At 55.1% G+C, this 12,560-nt stretch overlaps 1 long non-coding RNA gene across 1 annotated transcript; it reads right to left on the reverse strand.

Moving 5' to 3' along the window:
* Window positions 1-8,099: 8,099 nt before the first annotated feature.
* On the reverse strand, window positions 8,100-12,026 carry LOC138741643 (uncharacterized). The gene is made up of 3 exons (XR_011343628.1): window positions 11,938-12,026; window positions 10,593-10,785; window positions 8,100-8,202 (listed from the first exon to the last, which is right to left on the reverse strand). It is a non-coding gene; the product is annotated as an uncharacterized lncRNA (long non-coding RNA).
* Between the last annotated feature and the right edge of the window lie 534 nt (window positions 12,027-12,560).

Raw genomic sequence — 12,560 nt, forward strand, 5'->3', positions numbered from 1 at the left:
ATTGTGCCCCTCTGCACAGATTTGTGCCACCTGCTTTTAAACAGGTTAAATCCTATGGGCATTCTGACAGTATCCTTCCACTCTCTCTCTCTTTCTCTCTCTACCGGTGGACATAAATCCTTCTGCCCAAATTGTTGCTTGGTCTGGGCTTCTGTCCTTTTGCCTGGATTCTCATCCTCTGCTATTTCAGTCTGAACCTTGCCGTCAGCCCAAGGAATAAAACCGTGGGGATATGGATCGGAATTCTTTCTGGCTAGAGCATCTCAAACACTGCTCTCATCCTCGTGTGTGCACAGCTAGAGACAAGAACAAATCTTGTCCTTAGTCACTGTGAAATCCATCTCCAGGATGCTGGCACTTTATTCCTGTGTGTTTTTTTTGAACCTTGCTTAGTGATAGTTTTTCCTTTTGAATTGAACATTACAATATATGTCAATGCACTTTCCAAATTGTTTTACAATGTCAACAAAATTTTGAAGAAAAATCTGAAGACTTCACCATCTGAGATGCAGGAAATAATCTGTGGCTTCGGCGGGTCTGCGCCCAGGTGTATTTGGATTATTTTAAACAGGACCATCTTCCAATGTCTGCAGTGGAACTGGGAGAAAGAAGGTTGGGCTGTCGGTGTCATAGTTAATGACGTCTCATTACAGAACTGAAAGTTTACAGTCTGTGGTGAACTGATATTCTCGTCTCACTGACGAGCACCCCTTCCTGCTCATTCCCATCCATGCGGCCGGGACTCCCTCACCCTCACGGGTCCCCCTCACACTCGCAGATCTCCGATCCCCTCAACCACACGGATCCCCTAAACCACGCGGGTTCCCACCCCCACCTTCAGCCTCGCAGGTGCCCTCAGACTTCTGGGTCCACGTCCCGGTCCCCCCTCCGCCCTATGGGTCACCGTACCTCCTCAGCCTTCTGGGTCCCCGTCCCCTTCCACCCTCAGCCTCCTGGGTCCCCGTCCCCCCTCAGCCTCCTGGGTCCCCGTCCCCCCTCAGCCTCCTGGGTCCCCGTCCCCCCTCAGCCTCCTGGGTCCCCGTCCCCCCTCAGCCTCCTGGGTCCCCGTCCCCCCTCAGCCTCCTGGGTCCCCGTCCCCCCTCAGCCTCCTGGGTCCCCGTCCCCCCTCAGCCTCCTGGGTCCCCGTCCCCCCTCAGCCTCCTGGGTCCCCGTCCCCCCTCAGCCTCCTGGGTCCCCGTCCCCCCTCAGCCTCCTGGGTCCCCGTCCCCCCTCAGCCTCCTGGGTCCCCGTCCCCCCTCAGCCTCCTGGGTCCCCGTCCCCACTCAGCCTCCTGGGTCCCCGTCCCCCCTCAGCCTCCTGGGTCCCCGTCCCCCCTCAGCCTCCTGGGTCCCCGTCCCCCCTCAGCCTCCTGGGTCCCCGTCCCCCCTCAGCCTCCTGGGTCCCCGTCCCCCCTCAGCCTCCTGGGTCCCCGTCCCCCCTCAGCCTCCTGGGTCCCCGTCCCCCCTCAGCCTCCTGGGTCCCCGTCCCCCCTCAGCCTCCTGGGTCCCCGTCCCCCCTCAGCCTCCTGGGTCCCCCTCCCCCCTCAGCCTCCTGGGTCCCCCTCCCCCCTCAGCATCCTGGATCCGGGTCCCCCGCCCCCTCCTGGGTCCCCCTCCCCCTCCTGGGTCCCCCTCCCCCTCCTGGGTCCCCCTCCCCCTCCTGGGTCCCCCTCCCCCTCCTGGGTCCCCCTCCCCCTCCTGGGTCCCCCTCCCCCTCCTGGGTCCCCCTCCCCCTCCTGGGTCCCCCTCCCCCTCCTGGGTCCCCCTCCCCCTCCTGGGTCCCCCTCCCCCTCCTGGGTCCCCCTCCCCCTCCTGGGTCCCCCTCCCCCTCCTGGGTCCCCCTCCCCCTCCTGGGTCCCCCTCCCCCTCCTGGGTCCCCCTCCCCCTCCTGGGTCCCCCTCCCCCTCCTGGGTCCCCCTCCCCCTCCTGGGTCCCCCTCCCCCTCCTGGGTCCCCCTCCCCCTCCTGGGTCCCCCTCCCCCTCCTGGGTCCCCCTCCCCCTCCTGGGTCCCCCTCCCCCTCCTGGGTCCCCCTCCCCCCTCAGCATCCTGGATCCGGGTCCCCCGCCCCCTCCTGGGTCCCCCTCCCCCTCCTGGGTCCCCCTCCCCCTCCTGGGTCCCCCTCCCCCTCCTGGGTCCCCCTCCCCCTCCTGGGTCCCCCTCCCCCTCCTGGGTCCCCCTCCCCCTCCTGGGTCCCCCTCCCCCTCCTGGGTCCCCCTCCCCCTCCTGGGTCCCCCTCCCCCTCCTGGGTCCCCCTCCCCCTCCTGGGTCCCCCTCCCCCTCCTGGGTCCCCCTCCCCCTCCTGGGTCCCCCTCCCCCTCCTGGGTCCCCCTCCCCCTCCTGGGTCCCCCTCCCCCTCCTGGGTCCCCCTCCCCCTCCTGGGTCCCCCTCCCCCTCCTGGGTCCCCCTCCCCCTCCTGGGTCCCCCTCCCCCTCCTGGGTCCCCCTCCCCCTTCTGGGTCCTCGTCCGCTCCCCCTTCTGGCGGCTCATCCCCTCCCCTCACCCTTCTGGGCCCCCGTCCCCTTTCTGGGCCCCCGTCCCCTTTCTGGGCCCCCGTCCCCTTTCTGGGCCCCCGTCCCCTTTCTGGGCCCCCGTCCCCTTTCTGGGCCCCCGTCCCCTTTCTGGGCCCCCGTCCCCTTTCTGGGCCCCCGTCCCCTTTCTGGGCCCCCGTCCCCTTTCTGGGCCCCCGTCCCCTTTCTGGGCCCCCGTCCCCTTTCTGGGCCCCCGTCCCCTTTCTGGGCCCCCGTCCCCTTTCTGGGCCCCCGTCCCCTTTCTGGGCCCCCGTCCCCTTTCTGGGCCCCCGTCCCCTTTCTGGGCCCCCGTCCCCTTTCTGGGCCCCCGTCCCCTTTCTGGGCCCCCGTCCCCTTTCTGGGCCCCCGTCCCCTTTCTGGGCGCTCGTCCCCTTTCTGGGTCCCCGTCCCCTTTCTGGGCCCTCGTCCCCTTTCTGGGCCCCCGTCCCCTTTCTGTGCCCTCGTCCCCTTTCTGGGCCATCGTCCCCTCAGAGGTATTTAAAATTATGAGATGGATAGACAGTAAATGTAGGTCAGCATTATCCACTCAGAGATAAACCAGCGGATTTGGGATAAGAGTGAAATGGGAAAAGTTGAGAGGGGAAATTGGAGGAATTTGTTCAGAGTAGAGGGAATGTGGAATGAGCTGCTGGGTGATGGTGAATGAGGAGTCAATTTTAATTATGAAGAATTTGGATGGGGATGTGAATGGGAAGGGTATAGTGGGCGATGGACTGGTTGCAGGTCAGTGGGAATGGGCCAAATAATAGTTCAGCACAGACTCGAAGGATCAAAGGACCTGTTTCTGTGCTGTACTGTTCTCTGGAGACTGGAGGTTAATTGGGGGTGAAGGGCCTGTTATTGTCCTGCACGTATAACGTTAAAGATTTAAGACACAGATGAACCTAAAAATTTTTAAATGTTGCATTGATAGGACTTTAATGCACAAAACTCCCCACCTAATTCTGATTGGATACCCTGGTTTGTTTGCTCCAGACAGTATTCAGATAAACATACAACCAGCATTTCAGGCTTGAGCCCTTTATTAGGCAAGTATCTGTACTATATAAAGTTCTCTGCTTGACCTGCTGAGTCTCTCCAGTATTTGCGTCGCTACAGAAATTGGTTGAGTTACTACGAGTGAACACAAAAAAATGTACATCCACAGGGACAGGAACTTGAAACATACACAACAGAACCACACAAATACCCCCATTAACCTTCCCATTTTGTGAAGGGTAAGATAAAAACACTCCTTACACGGGGACAGATCTGAACCTGGGTCACTGTCATTTTAAGAACATTCTGCTAAACATGCCAAGATCAAAATTCAATTGATTGTCCTGTAATAAAGCGCAATATTACACAAACCACTTCATTCATGCATAAGGCAGATAGGGTTACATGAGCAGAAAGTTAAATGAAGTGCTTCTTGCATTCAAGAGCAAGAGAATTCCCCATTTCCCATGCAATCCCCAAACCCAGCTCTTGCCCACCTACGTCCATCAGCAGCCCACACTTCAGAGGCAAACCTCAGACACAATCAGATACAAACATCCCAAAACCATCATCCCAAGACAAGAGCTAAAGTTGCATGCACCGTAAACCACACACACGAAACCAACACATTTCTCTGACTCCATCGTTCTGAGCCACATGGAAAACACCAGATTGCAAACTACCCACATACGGTGGCTTCCACGAACACCAAATTCCTTTCACCCCAACAACTCAAATAACCCCAGAAAAAGGAGCCACAGTAAAACCAGGCTTCCTACCTTCCTCTGATGGCAGCATCATCTCAGGATGAAAGCCACAGGTTACAGGGGGGGGGGGGGGTAAGAGCGAAGAGCAGAAGGAGGGGAGGAGAAGAGGGGAAGAAGAGGGGGGTGAAGAGGGTTGGAGAATAGGAGAAGGGGAGAAGAGGGAAAAGTGGGAGGAGAACACGGGGGGGAGGAGGGGAGCAGGGGAAGGGGAAAGAGAGAAGAGTGGGGGGGAAGGGGAAGAAAAAAAATCACCTGCTTTAAACCCATGAATTTCTGTCACCTGATTAACAGCCCCTGAATTGATGCTCTCTCGCTATTGGCCACCTTGATGGAGACAGGAGCCAGGCCTGAGCTGGAATCTGGCCAACAGTTAATTGGCTGATCCTTCAGGTGTGAGGTATCAATGCTGAATATTGCTGGACATTGAAACAAGGGCTGGCTCCAACCTTTGTCATTGTGGTCAAAACAACATCAATGTTGTTTATTAGTTCGTGGGGTCAAAACAGTAACCAATGCTTCCAGCTCAGGGAGTGTCGGAGGAGCCTTGACTCATGACAGAGATCTGTTTGTTTTGGGGACTTGTTCTTTGACTGTGGGTTTGAAAGCCTTTTGTGCTCTATGATAGCTGAAAATTTCAATAAGACCAACTAGGGTTTTCTTTGTTCCTGATGGTTGTACAGCAGTTCAAACTATGCAGAATTGGGTATACTTTAAGCTGTTTGCTCTCCCAGTGCCTTGGAGCATTGGTTTAGGGCGATGACTTGGGAATATTTATGCCACAGGTGGTGCAATGGTCCTGCCACGTCAGTCACCTTGGTTCAAATCTGGCCCCGTCTGCACGGGTCTGCTTGTATGTTCACCCCACCCTTCAAACTCTGTACACGTGTGTGTGTGTGTGTGTGTGTGGGGGGGGATGGGGGTGGTGGTGGGTGGTTAATGGGACTATTTATGTGGTCAGAGCTCCTTTGGCCAATTACTCTGCTCTATGTTTAAATGTAAAGATTCAGTCTGGGTTCTCTCTGTGTGGATGTATAGTTAGTGCCCAAAATGTCTTGGCATTAATTAGAACCATAAAAACACAGACAACACCCCATTCAGCCCTTCAAGTCTGTGCTGAAGACATCATTCCACTCGTCCCACTGACCTGCACCCATTTCCATAACCCTCGAGACTTCTCCATCCTTGTCGCTATCCAATTTATTCTTCAAACTGAAGACTGAGCCTGCACCCACCACATCAGATGGCAGCTCGTTCCACACTCCCACCACTCATTAAGTTTCGAAGTTCCACCTAAACCTTTCCACTTTCACCCTAAAGTCACGTCCTCTTGTATATATATCTCCTCATTAAAGTGGTAAGAGCCTGCTCACATTTCCTGTGTCTGCATCATTCTGTGTCATATTAAGCCCTGACCACACAAATTCCCCCCATTCACTTTCCAATTTCATGAAGGGTGCAGAATATTAGCTGGATCTTGTTCTGATAATTGTGATGAAGACACCATCACACAGATTTTGCCAGGAAGCTAGGAGATAGAGTGACTAAGGACATTTCAATTCTCAACTCCTCGACTGAGTCTCATATCCTAATGCCTGCCTCATCTCTAAAACAATAGTGCGAATTGACTACAGCTGGAGCCACTTTCAGCTGCATTCTACGTCAAGAATCAGTCTGCAGAAGCAGAAACAGCCCTATGGAATGTTCTTTCAGATGGCAGCCTGAAAGGGACAGCTGCAGGAGAGGCGCCTCAGAGCGCACTCCAGTTCCTGTCAGTGCAGGACATCAGGGCAAGTGCGGCTGGCACAGGATGTTGGGTCAGGGGAGGCTGTCAGGCAGCAGTGATGGGTGGTGTCGTGCGCAGTGATGGAGGCTCTCGGGTGAGGTGAATGGGGCTGTCGGACGCGGGAAGGGTGGGTTGTCGGGCATGAGGAGGGGGGCTGTCAGGCGCGGGGATTTGGGTCCCTGGCTGATTATCATCAGGCGGCTGCATTCAGGTTCCTCGGGGGAATTGCTCAGACACGGAGATTATATCTCCCGAAGGAAGATTGGTAAGTACTCCTCCGATCCACATCAGGCTCTTTCACATGGCCTCCATACAGCCGCATTCGGATAGAATATGTGACTTTACATCGGGGGTATTCTGGCCACCTGAAGGAGGCTCATCAGGCCTGATCCAAAGGCTGCAAGAAGCCTTCAGCACCACTCAGACCCAGAATGGCAGTTTCTGCTTTGAACTGTTAGCCACCATTGTCAACTTCAACAATTAAAAATTACTATGAAACTAGACATTTACATGTGTAAATTGGAAACCAGAAATCAGACAGGCAGAGAATGATTACCAATGTGTACTGTGAGCAACCCTTCCAGATTTCTGTTGAAATTTTGTAGACCAGAAGGATGTTCTTAATTATAACGGGCACATGAGATTAAATTGCCAACAACAAATCCTTTCTCTGTCTTGAGGAAGAGGATGTGCAAAATGTAAAGCAGAAGCTGTACTAATACCTTCCAAGAAATGTTATCCAATTTGTTGGCAGGAAAATGTCTTAAAAGCTCTACCATGTGACTGTGTTCTTTAACTCCCGTTCAAACATCGATAGTGAGGTGAGTCTGTTCACCCACCACTGGTACCCCTCATTCCTTCTGGCATGACTCAATAAAGACTGTGTTTTAGAGTTTGTGCTTTGTTACTGTACCTTTTTGTACCTTGACAGGAACTCGACTTCAACAAGGATGAGAAAAAAAAAACACTCAAACCCCTTACATGGTGACAGATTTGTCACTAAGAACATTCTTCCAAACATGCCAAGATCAAAATTCAATTGATTGTCATGGTATAAAGTGCAATATTACACAAAATTCACTTCATTCAGTCATAAAGCAGACAGAGTCACATCAGCAGGAAGTTAGACATAGTGTTCCTTGCAGTCAAGAGGAAAAGAGAATTCCCTGAGCCCCAAACCCAGCCCTTGCCCACAAACACCCAGCCCCCTGCCCCCAAAATCCAGCACAAACCATCAAATGCAGTCGCCTTGTTTAGAAAAGGTAATGGGGAGAATCTTGGGAATTATAGACCAGTATAGGATCTATGAGCATTTGCAGAAGTACAGACTTCTCAAAGACAGTCAGCATGGCTTTGTGATGGGAAGGTCATGCCTCATGAGTCTAAATGAGTTTTATTTGAGTGGGGTAACAAAGGAAATGAATGAGGGTCGTGTGGTAGATGTGGTCTACATGGATTTTAGCAAGAATTTGACGAGACTCATTAGAAAGCAATTTGGCAAAGGATCAGGGTAACTTTGGCTGTGGATAAAAAATTGTCTTGTTGGAAGAAAGCAGAGAGGAGTGGAGTGCCACATGGATCTGTTCTGGGACCCCTGCTCTTGATGATTTTTATAAATGACCTGGATGAAGAGGCAGAAGATGGGTCAGTATGTCTGCAGATGATGTGAAGGTTGGAGGAGTTGTGGATGATGCTGAAGGTTGTCGAAGGATAAGGATTTCAATCCAGGTAAGTGTGAGGTGATGCATTTTGGAAGGACAAACCAGAAGGCTGGGTACAAGGTTACCAGTCGGTTACATGAGTGAGGATAAAGAGAGGGACTTTGGGGTTCAAATCCAAATATCCCTCAAGGTTGCCGCTCAGGTTGATAGGATAGTTATGAAGGCCAATGGGATGATGAGCTTCATCAAACTTTTCTACGTGGTCGTGAGTGAAAGTGAGGCCATTTTGGCAAGAAAGCGCAGAAAAATTAACCACGATCACAGGAGTGGCCTCCGCGTGAGACCTGGAGCAATATCTTCATGGAAACAAGCGACAACTTGACCAAATATCTAATCTCATTTATAAAAATAGCACTGGCCTTCGCGAAAATATGTATCACGATCAATTGGATGTCCGCTGGGCTGTGGAAATGCACTGCTGTTACCTACGGAAAAAAAAAAAATCACATAAACGTGACCCTTTGGTAAAGGTCTGTCAGCTGTACCTGGACCACATAGTGGCCCAGACACTAATATAAATGAACAATAAAAGGGGATAAAAGTAACCATTACATAGACCAAAACCAAGTTTCCCCAACTGGGCTCATCTACTTGTAATCTCTGAAAATTTGGATATGAAAACAAACTGGAATTGAGAGAGAAAAAATTCAAAGTGCAAAAGGAAAAGTCCCTGAATGTGTGTTGAGTCTCGTGATGAAGGGCTATTCCTGAACCTGGCTATACCTCTTTCCTGATGGGAGCAGTGAGAACAGAGCGGGTGACGTGGATCCTTGATTCCTGATGCTCTCTGACAGCATCATTCCCAGCAAATGTTCTCAATGGTGGAGGCTTTTTACCTGAGATGTCCTGGGCGATGTCCATACTTTTGCAGAGCTTTTTGCTCAGGTGTATTGCTGTCACAAGACACCTGCTCAAACCTACTACAAACTGAACCTTTCACCCCTCAAATCCATAACCCACTATTTTTGTTGCATCGATGTGCCTGTCTAAATGTTAAATGTCCCTATTATTCCAGACTCCACAATCCTCCCCGGCCATGTGCTCCAGGCACCCGCAGCCTTCTGCACGTTCTCTTTTTACAAGTCCTTCAGCAGCCTTCTGTTTCCTCAGCACTGCCTGCTCCTCCACCAAGCTCTGCCACAAATCCATTCAGTCCATGAGCTTCCTGCATCACTCCAGAGAAAAGCCCAAGGTTTCTCTCTATGGATATTGCATTTACTTCATTCTGATGGGTTGAATTCCTGCAGCTTCCCAATCAAACATCTGCAATCGCCTTTAAATTGTGCCCCTCTGCACAGATTTGTGCCACCTGCTTTTAAACAGGTTAAATCCTATGGGCATTCTGAAAGTGTCCTTCCACTCTCCCTCTCTCTCTACCGGTGGAACTAAATCCTTCTGCTGCAATTTTTGCTTTGGTCTGGGCTTCTGTCCTTTTGCCTGGATTCTCATCCTCTGCTATTTCAGGCTGAACCCTGCCGTCAGCCCCAGGAATAAAAACGTGGGGATATGGATCGGAATTCTTTCTGGCTGGGTATACGTTGTAACACGGAGCCTGGAGCATCTCAAACACTGCTCTCATCTTCGTGTGTGCACGGCGAGAGACGAGAATAAATCTGGTCCTTAGCCACTGATAAATCCATCTGCAGGATGTTGGCACTTTATTCCTGTGGGTTTTTTTTTGAACCTTGCTTAGCGCTCGGGCTTTGAATTAAGATTTTTTCATTATTTTTTCCTTTTGAATTGAACATTCTTCTTTGGCTTGGCTTCGCGGACGAAGATTTATGGAGGGGGTAAAAAGTCCACGTCAGCTGCAGGCTCGTTTGTGGCTGACAAGTCCGATGCGGGACAGGCAGACACGGTTGCAGCGGTTGCAGGGGAAAATTGGTTGGTTGGGGTTGGGTGTTGGGTTTTTCCTCCTTTGCCTTTTGTCAGTGAGGTGGGCTCTGCGGTCTTCTTCAAAGGAGGTTGCTGCACGCCAAACTGTGAGGCGCCAAGATGCACGGTTTGAGGCGTTATCAGCCCACTGGCGGTGGTCAATGTGGCAGGCACCAAGAGATTTCTTTAGGCAGTCCTTGTACCTTTTCTTTGGTGCACCTCTGTCACGGTGGCCAGTGGAGAGTTCGCCATATAACACGATCTTGGGAAGGCGATGGTCCTCCATTCTGGAGACGTGACCCATCCAGCGCAGCTGGATCTTCAGCAGCGTGGACTCGATGCTGTCGACCTCTGCCATCTCGAGTACTTTGACGTTAGGGATGAAAGCGCTCCAATGGATGTTGAGGATGGAGCGGAGACAACGCTGGTGGAAGCGTTCTAGGAGCCGTAGGTGATGCCGGTAGAGGACCCATGATTCGGAGCCGAACAGGAGTGTGGGTATTAACTAAAGTTAATGCACTTTTCAAATTGTTTTACAATGTAAACAATATTTTAAAGAAAAATCTGTAGATTTCACCATCTGAGGTACAGGAACTAAACTGTGGCTTCGGTGGGTCCGCGCCCAGGGTTATTCGGATTATTTTAAACAGGACCGTCTTCTAATGTCTGCAGCGGAACTGGCAGAAAGAGGATTGGGCTGTCGGTGTCATTGTTAATGACGTCTCATTCCAGCACAGAAACCTTCCAGTCTGTGGTGAACTGATTTTCTCATCCCACTGACAAGCACCCATTTCATATCCCTTCATACCCCTCCCATCCATGCCCATATCCAAATGCTTTCTGCAGTTAAGCCATTTCTGAATCCACACATCCATAGATCCCAAGCCTTATGACTAAGTCTGTGGAGCCTATCAAATGCCTCACCAAAATGAAGACAAACCTCATCCTCTGCCAGACCTTCATCCATTCCTTTTAGTAACATGATGGTTGAGGTCAGGGGTCACCAAACGGGTCAGACTGTCGACCGCCCTCATAGCATCCCTGATCCCTCATCGACCCCCACGCCTGGAATCCTGGCGCTGGATGGGGTGGGGGGAACATCACTGCCGCATCTACTTGAGGAACAGAGAGTCCTGTGGAAAAGTGGAACCTTTCTATTATTGGCCCCGACCACCCATTCCACATGCAGGTCCCCATCCCCAGCCCCCTCACATCCATCACAAACTTCCCGCTCATTCCCATCCAAGGTTCCCCGACCCCCTCACCGTTCTGGGTTCCCGACACCCCCCTCAGCCTCGCGGGTCCCCGACCCCCCCCCCTCAGCCTCGCGGGCCCCGACCCCCCCCTCAGCCTCGCGGGCCCCGACCCCCCCCCTCAGCCTCGCGGGCCCCGACCCCCCCCCTCCGCCTCGCGGGCCCCGACCCCCCCCCCTCCGCCTCGCGGGCCCCGACCCCCCCCCTCCGCCTCGCGGGCCCCGACCCCCCCCCTCCGCCTCGCGGGCCCCGATCCCCCCCTCAGCCTCGCGGGCCCCGACCCCCCCCTCAGCCTCGCGGGCCCCGACCCCCCCTCAGCCTCGCGGGCCCCGAACCCCCCTCAGCCTCGCGGGCCCCGACCCCCCCTCAGCCTCGCGGGCCCCGACCCCCCCCCTCAGCCTCGCGGACCCCGACCCCCCCCCTCAGCCTCGCGGGCCCCGACCCCCCCTCAGCCTCGCGGGCCCCGACCCCCCCCTCTGCCTCGCGGGCCCCGACCCCCCCCTCAGCCTCGCGGGCCCCGACCCCCCCTCAGCCTCGCGGGCCCCGACCCCCCCTCAGCCTCGCGGGCCCCGACCCCCCCTCAGCCTCGCGGGCCCCGACCCCCCACTCAGCCTCGCGGGCCCCGACCCCCCCCTCAGCCTCGCGGGCCCCGACCCCCCCCTCTGCCTCGCGGGCCCCGACCCCCCCCCTCAGCCTCGCGGGCCCCGACCCCCCCCTCAGCCTCGCGGGTCCCCGACCCCCCCTCAGCCTCGCGGGCCCCGACCCCCCCTCAGCCTCGCGGGCCCCGACCCCCCCCTCAGCCTCGCGGACCCCGACCCCCCCCTCAGCCTCGCGGGCCCCGACCCCCCCTCAGCCTCGCGGGCCCCGACCCCCCCCTCAGCCTCGCGGGCCCCGACCCCCCCTCAGCCTCGCGGGCCCCGACCCCCCCTCAGCCTCGCGGGCCCCGACCCCCCCCTCAGCCTCGCGGGTCCCGACTACCAGAAACACTAATGTCACCCCGACCGAAACTCCCTCACGGTTCCCCGGCCCCACCTCACAACCATCTCCCCGCCCGTTCCCCTCCGAGCTCCGGCCGCCCCGGACCCAAAGGGCGACCCGTGGAAACTCCCTCCTCCCTGGTGTCGCTCCCAAAATGCCCCGGTTCCCGCCCGTGAAGCACCGACACGAACCTCTCCCGCTCGCGACCAACTGCTCCAAAGGCGGGAAAGATCAACAACATGACGGCCCCCAGCGGTCGCTCTCGCGAGAGCTTGAGCCACCCCTCCACGGGATCTCTTGCCAGCCCAGTCCCACTGGGGAAGGGGCCGAGAGCTGCCTCGGGCCTCCAGTCCATCTCCCCTTCAGGCTGCACATTTCCACACCAGGACCTGCCCCACATTCCCCCCCAAGAGTCCAGTCCATCCCACCTCCACCACCTTGGCCCAAAGCTCATTCCACGCTCCCACCCCCCTCTGAGGGAAGAAAATCCCCCTTCAATCTCAATCCATGTCCTCCTATTTGAATCTCTCCCACTCTCCTTCGAAACAGCCTGTCCCCATGGACACGATCCGTCCCCCCTCACAATTTTCAAATCTTCCTCAATCTTCTATGCTCCAGGGAATAAAGTCCCAGCCTGTCCAACCTTCCCCTGGAACTCAAACCCCTAAAGCCAGACC

This window comes from Narcine bancroftii, chromosome 8 (genome assembly GCF_036971445.1).
Source record: "Narcine bancroftii isolate sNarBan1 chromosome 8, sNarBan1.hap1, whole genome shotgun sequence".
NCBI lineage: Eukaryota > Metazoa > Chordata > Chondrichthyes > Torpediniformes > Narcinidae > Narcine > Narcine bancroftii.